Source organism: Erinaceus europaeus, chromosome 2 (assembly GCF_950295315.1).
Source record: "Erinaceus europaeus chromosome 2, mEriEur2.1, whole genome shotgun sequence".
Classification (NCBI taxonomy): Eukaryota; Metazoa; Chordata; class Mammalia; order Eulipotyphla; family Erinaceidae; genus Erinaceus; species Erinaceus europaeus.
The window spans coordinates 17,450,021-17,457,742 of NC_080163.1; positions in this window are offsets into that span (position 1 = coordinate 17,450,021).

Genomic DNA, 7,722 nt, shown 5'->3' on the forward strand with positions numbered 1-7,722 from the left:
TCACATCACCACCCTACATCTCAGGATTCAGTCTGAGCTTTTGACTACAGCAAGATCCTCATAACAGAAAGCAGTCCACCAGATAACCTTGACATGATTTGACTGAGTACTTCTTTTTTTTTTTAATTTTTATTTATAAAAAGGAAACACTGAAAAAAAAAAAGATAAGAAGGGTACAACTCCACACAACTCCCACCACCAGAACTCCATATCCCATCCCCTTCCCCTGATAGCTTTCCTATTTTTTATCTCTCTGGGAGCATGGACCCAGGGTAGTTATAGGGTGCAGAAGGTGGAAGGTCTGGCTTCTGTAATTGCTTTCCCGCTGAACATGGGCTTTGGCAAGTTGATCCATATTCCCAGCCCATCTCTCTCTTTCCCTAGTGGGGCAGGGTTCTGGGGAAGCGGGGCTCCAGGACACATTGGTGGGATCATCTGCCCAGGGAAGTTTGGTTGGCTTCATGTTAGCATCTGGAACCTGGTACTTCCTAAACAACAGGGGGATGTTTCTGTAGGGTCACTCTCAGTCCATTCATTTCCTCCCTGCCATCAGTGTTAGGGAGCTACCAGACAGCTGGTCTCATGGAGACCCAGACAACCACGCACACAGTCCTTAGAGCTGTGAATCTCATTTATGTCATTACCCAGAGGGTTTAGCTTATTCATCTCAACACCTGTATAGAGATAAATGATAGTGTCACAGTTTTCCTAAGAGCGAAGAAGTAGTGGGTTTCCTTTATTCCTTGACTGATATTTGTTTTTCTTATTTTTTTTTATTGCCATAGGGTTATCACTGGGACTTGGTGCCTGCATCATGTATCCACCTAATACAGTAGCCCTCTTTTTCTTTCTTTTTTTTTAATTGCTTGGACAGAGAGATATTGGGAGGGGAGGAAGAGATAGAGAGGGGGAAAGAGAGAGAGAGAGAGACACCTGCAGATCTGCTTCACAGTTCAGGAATCTTCCCCCATTGCAGGTCTCTACTCAAACCTGGGTCCTAGTACATGGCTCAGTGTGCTCCATCTGGTGTACCACCTCCAAGCTGGAGGCTTCTATGTTTAACACGTGTCTGTAGGAGATACCTAACCACTGTATTTGTTTGTGATGTTAAAGGTTGAAATCCAGGAGAGCCGGAACAAAGAAAACCTTTCTTGGGAGCTTTAAGAACACAGCTCTGGGTTACAACCACTCAGATGAGCCTTCATGCTTTCAAATCACTCAGGAATGGTAAGGGTTTACAAACAAAATGGAAAGAGAGGACAGTTCACATTCAAGTCTGCTGTGCAAATTAGGCAATAAGCCAATCCTCTCCCAATTGGTTCAGTCCTATATGCAAATTAAACGAGAGTTGCTAGAGCCATGATTGGTTGAGTTTCTAGCTTGGTGGTCTGTGACTGGTAGTTTGTTCCATTTTCTTCTGGGGGAGTGAATTGTATGGGGTCGGGGTTGGGTTGGGGATGGTCTTGATTTGTCTAGAGTGCTATCTTTGCAGTTACTTTTTTTTTTTTTTTTTTTACCGAGGCTTATATGACTCCGTTTTGCTTTGATTTTGTTTATTTCTTCCCAGTGACAATGTGCATCTCGAACTTCTGGTAAGTGGCTGCTGACTGCCAGGGATTCCAAGAACGTCTATTTCATAATCTACCACAATTCAGGAGTGCACTTTTTTTCCCCCCCGAATACCGGACAAGGTACATCTCTACACTCCAGAGGCCACAATGCTCACCTCATTCCTGGATGATATGGCCTTCTGTGATTACAGAATCTGTGCTGTTTTCTTGAGTTGGACTTTTTACGTTTACAATCCCAGGTGTTCACAGCAGCTCCTTGTCCTGGGATTCCGTGGAGAACAAATCTCTAAATCTCTAAATCTGACTCCAGTTTGGAAGGAAGTTCATTTGGATCCAGCATTCACCTCGAAGCAGCTAGGACTTTATCCAGTGTAGTATTTTCTTTTGCTGTGAATCAAATTAATTCCCCATTCTTGGCTAATCTCCTACCACACTGTGGGAAATTTAATTTTAGTTTAGTTTTTGTTGGAGGGAGTCCTTTTTCCTTCTCAGCATCACACATAAGTCTTAAGAAGCTCATGGGATGCTGAGCAAGTGAACAATGCTAGTTTTTTTGTTTGTTTATTTGTTTTGTTTTTGCTTTTTTTTTTTTTGCCTCCAGGGTTATCGCTGGGGCTCGGTGCCTGCAATATGAATCCACTACTTCTGTGGCTTTTTTTTTTTCATATATAGAATAGAGGGAAATTGAGAGGGGAGGAGAAGATAGAGAGAGGGAGACACCTGCAGACCTGCTTCACCAGTTGTGAAGCGACTCCCCCCACCCCACCCCACCCACACACACAGGTGAGGAGCCGGGGACTCGAACTGGGGTGGAGATCCTTGCGTAGGTCCTTATGCTTCATACCCTGTGAGCGTAACCTGGTGCACCACCACCTGGCCCCCTAACAATGTTTGTTTTCCATTCTCCTGAGTTGTTACTGATAGAATTACTAGTATCTATGCAGCCCCAGGTTCTACTTTGTGCCAGGACTGGAGATGCCAGTTCCCTGAGTCCAGCTAGCTATCTTAGATACATCACAAATCTCCTCTTTGCAGAAAAAGGAACTCTGTCCCGTTGCTGTGGGAATAAAAATTGACACAGTCCCTATGGAAAACAGTATGAAAAGTCCTCAAACAAATAGAAGTGGAAATGCCTTATGATCCAGCAGTACCACTCCTAGGCATACACAGGACATGAAAACTTTAATTTGAAGGTAAATGTGCACCCCTAGGTTCACAGCTGTTTTACTCACCATAGTCAAGGAGTGGAAACAACTTTAATGCCTATCAGCCTCCATTGGGTGAAATGTTAAAGTTCATATAACATAGAATGTTGGATGGTTTCACCGTATGTGGAATATAAAAAATCGAAACATAGGAACTTGCAAAAGGAAAACAAACAAACAAAAAAAAGCAGGGGGAGGGGGCGGTGGCGGGCAATGATGCACCCTGTTAAGCACACGTAATGCGAAGCACAAGGACCCGCTCAAGTACCTGGGATCAAGCCCCCGGCTCTCCATCTGCAGGAAGGTCACTTCACAAGTGGTGAGGCAGGTCTGCAGGTGTCTTTCTCTCTCCCTCTCTATCTTCCCCTCCTCTCTCAATTTCTCTCTGTCCTATCTTAAAAAAAAAATGGCCACAGGGACAGTGGATTTATAGTGCAGGCAGGAAGGCCCAGCAATAACACTGGAGAAAAAAAGGGGAAAAAAGTAGCCAATCTGTTTCCAACATTTTGTGAGAACTATGGTTGTTCTGTTTGGTGGGGAAGGGGATAAAGAACTTAAGGGGTGGTGTGAAACTTTGTACCTCTTTTATCTTATAGTCTTGTGAATCATTGCAAAATAATAAATAAGTTTTTCTTTTAAAAAGGACACAAAGGGAGTCAGGCGGTAGCGCAGTGGGTTAAGCGCACGGTAGCGCAAAGTGCAAGGACCAGAGAAAGGATCCCGGTTTGAGCCCCTGGCTCCCCACCTGCAGGGGAGTCGCTTCACAGGTGGTGAAGCAGGTCTGCAGGTGTCTGTCTTTCTCTTCCCCTCTCTCCATTTCTCTCTGTCCTATCCAACAACAATGATGACATCAATAATAATAATGACTACAACAATAAAACAACAAGGACAACAAAAGGGAATAAATAAATAAATAAATAAATAAATAAATAAATATTTTTTTTAAAAAGGACACAAATAAGTCTCCTCTTTTTTTCAGGGAATGGGGCACAAATCCTGCCAAAATAAATAAATAAAAATAAACCCTGTCCTTTACTATGCACAAGATTCTATCACACCAGTCCTACCATATCTACCACCATCTCTTCAGTCAGTTTTGGGTTTGGAAAGAGAGAGAGAGAGAGAGAGAGAGGTGTCAAAAGAGATAGTTGAGAAGCCGCTTCTTTCACTCCTGAAGAAAGAGAACTCAAAGACCTATTACTTTCTTAGAATGAAGAGACATATGAAAATATTTATTAGATAGGACAGAGAGAAGTTAAAAGGGGGAAAAGGAGACAGAGAGGAAGAGAGAAAGACGCCTGCAGACCTGCTTCACTGCTCCTGAAGTGTCTCCCCTGCAGGTGGGGAACAGGGGATCAAACCAATATCCTTGCACAGTGTAACATGTGTACTCAATCAGCTACACCAATGCCTGGCCCCTTGGAACTGCTTCTCTCTCGGACTCCTGAGCGAGCCTGTGACTCGAACCTGTGACAGGGCAGAACTCACACACTGATGGCCATAGTGGATGCGTCAGGGCTGACATGCCATGGAATCAGGTCCCATGGAGTCACATTCTTGAAGCTAAAAATGGAAGCCTGGAATAATTTTTTTGTCTTTTTTTGCCACTCGGGTTGCTGTGCATGAACAACTTCACCATTCCTGACAGCCTTATTTTCCTTTTTTTCTAAAAATTAGTTAATGAGGGGGCCAGACAGTGGCCCACCAGGTTAAATGCACATAGCACAAAGTACAAGGACCCACTCCAGGATCCCAGTTCCAGCCCCCGGCTCCCTACCTTTGATGAAGGGTGTCGTTTGCTTTGAAAGCAGTGGAGTAGATCTGCAGGTGTTTATTTTTCTCTTTACCTCTCTGTCTTCCCCATCTCTCTCAATTTCTCTCTGTCCTATCCAATAATTTTAAAAAGGCCACCAGAAGCAGTGGACTCATAGTGCCGGCACTGAGCACCAGTGAAAACCCTGGAGACAAAATAATAATAATAATTTATGATAGAAACTAAGGAAAACAGAGAGAAAGAGAGTCTACAGTCATGCTACCCTGATCAACACCTGATCTCATCTGGGAGAAACTGCATCTTGGCTCTGTCTCTTAGAAGGCTCCACCCCTCCCTCTCCCCTACAGGTGGGGAGTGGGGACTTGAACCCTGTACATCTGAATGGTAATACCAGGTGTGCCACCGCACAACCCCTTTTGGGAGTCATCTTAAAACCATAAGAGTAGACTTTACGTCAAGAAGTGTGGGGACTGGGTCCCAGCCAGTGGCATACGCTACAGACCATGGATGTCACCATGCACTAGGACCAGGTCTCAAGCCCCCAGTCCCCACCTGCAGGGTGGAAGTTTCACAGGCAGTGGGGAAGAGCTGTAGGTATCTCTTTCTCTCTCCCTTCCCCTTACCTTTCAATGTTTCTATCTAAAAAATAAATAAGTAAATAAATAACAAAAGTTTGTTGTTGTTTTTTTTAATGTGAAGACCAACTTACTTATAGCTCAGTGGTAGGGAGGGTACATGCCTTGCACCTGTGAGGCATCAGCCTTATATTGAAACCAAAGCAGATACACAGATCAGTGGAACAGAATTGAAAACCCAGAAATAAGGCCCCACATCTATGGGCAACTCTTTTTTTTGACCAAGGGGTCCAAAATATTAAATGGAAGAAGGAGAGTTTCTGGCCAGCTGGTGGCACACCTGGTTAAGCACACCCATTACAGTGTTCAAGGACCTGGGTTCAAGCCCTTGGTCCCCACCTGCAGGGGGGAAAGCTTCACAAGTGTTGAAGCAGGGCTGCAGGTGTCTCTCTCCCTCTCTCTATTTATCCCTCCCCTCTGAATTTCTATCTATACCCAATAATAAATAAGTTTAAAGTTTTTTTTTTTAAGGAGGGTGTCTTCAACAAATGGTGCTGAGAAAACTGGGTTGAAACACGCAGATGAATGACACTGGATCATCCCACATGACCTCACACAAAAGTCAACTCCAAGTGTGTTGTTTTCGATGGGTTATGTTGTTTTTGCCGGGCTGGCTTCACGGCCGGGTAACAGACGACCAGAGATTCATGGTTGAGCTGTAGGCAGTATCTCTTTATTCATGCAGGACGCAGCACAATCTAAGACGAGCTAAGTTAAACTCAAAGTACAGTACCGTAAAACTCACAATGCTGTCTTTATATATACTTGCCAAGTAAGGTGGAAACAGGATGTGATATAGAGAGGGTGGAGAGAAAAGTGACTGGTGAAAATCAGAGTGTGACAAAGAGGGGGCAGATTAGGCGAGAATCCTATCACTGAACCACAAATGCCCTGGAGGGAGGGTGGAACTTGTTAACAGTGGTTATGTAAATAGAAATGAAGTGGTTATGTAAATAGAATAGTGTTAAGCAGGGGGGATTTAAACCAAATGAAACAGAAGGGGTCTCATGCATACCAACACAAGTGGATCAAACACAGGGACTTATTACACTCCTTGGGTCTTATGAGGATGTGAGCTTGCTTTGTTCCAGGCAATTGGGGGCACATTTTGGCACTTGCATTGAGTGAGTCCTAACTGAAACAATTTGGAATTCCTGGCTGGTGCCATGGGGTACAGAATATGTTTTGGGGGAGTCGGGCAGTAGCGCAGCGGGTTAAGCACACGTGGCGCAAAGTGCAAGGACCCGTGTAAGGATCCTGGTTCGAGCCTCCCCCCGCCCATGCTCCCCACCTGCAGGGGAGTCACTTCACAGGCAGTGAAACAGGTCTGCAGGTGTCTATCTTTCTCTCCCCCTCTCTGTCTTCCCCTCCTCTCTCCATTTCTCTCTGTCCTATCTAACAATGACGACAACAACAACAATGAAAAAAAAAAAAAGAATATGTTTTGGAACACGGCTCCCAAAGTGCATAACCCCTGACTTGTCAAATACGTAGAAACAAAGCACAGTTCAAATCTCAGTGATTTATTTTTTATTTTTTTTCCTTACATGATATTTACTTGGATTCACTAGGGGGGAAAAATAGGACACTTTATTAATTTGACCCAGCCTGACTGTTTTTAAACTATGAAGTCAGGGACCAGTTGACAGATTCCAGACAGAAATGAATGCAGTCACGTCACCACTGCCTTGGCCACATTGTTGACTTCCTGTCCCTGTTATAATGGCTTCTTTCTCTTGCCAAGGGTCCACCTTGTCCTTGGGGAAAATTGATGTCTGAGCTTGATTTTTCCATTACCTAGCTGTGTGCTTTTGGATGACATATCTCATCTATGTGTTTTGTTTTGTTTTCCCCTCCAGGGTCATTGCTGGGTTTTGGTGCCTGCACCATGAATCCACCATGCTCCTGGACACTATTTGTTTTTCCTTTTTAGCTGTCCTTTTTTTATTATTGTTGTTATGGTTATTATTATTGTTGGTGATGATGACATTGTTGTTGGATAGGACAGAGAGAAATGGAGAGAGGAGGGGAAGACAGAGAGGAGGCAAGAATGACAGATACCTGCAGATCTGCTTCACCTCCTGTGAAAGGACCCTTCCTGCAGGTGGGGAGCTGGGAGCTCAAAACAGGATTCTTAAGCTGGTCCTTGCAGTTTGTGCCATGTGCTCTTAACCCGCCACACTACCGCCTGATCCCCTCATCTATATGTCTTTTTTCCCCCTTTTGTTGCCCTTGCTTTATTATTATTGTTGTTGTTGTTATTGATGTCGTTGTTGTTGGATAGGACAGAGAAATGGAGAGGAGGGGATGACAGAGAGGGGGAGAGAAAGATAGACACCTGCAGACCTGCTTCACCACCTGTGAAGCGACGCCCCCTGCAGGTGGGGAGCCAGGGCTGGAAGCAGGATCCTTATGCTGGTGGTCTTTGCGCTTTGCGCCACGTGCGCTTAACCCACTGCGCCACCGCCCAACTCCCCATCTATATGTCTTAAAGGTTCAAAACCTGAAAATGAAGCAGGAAGAAATGTTACACCCAT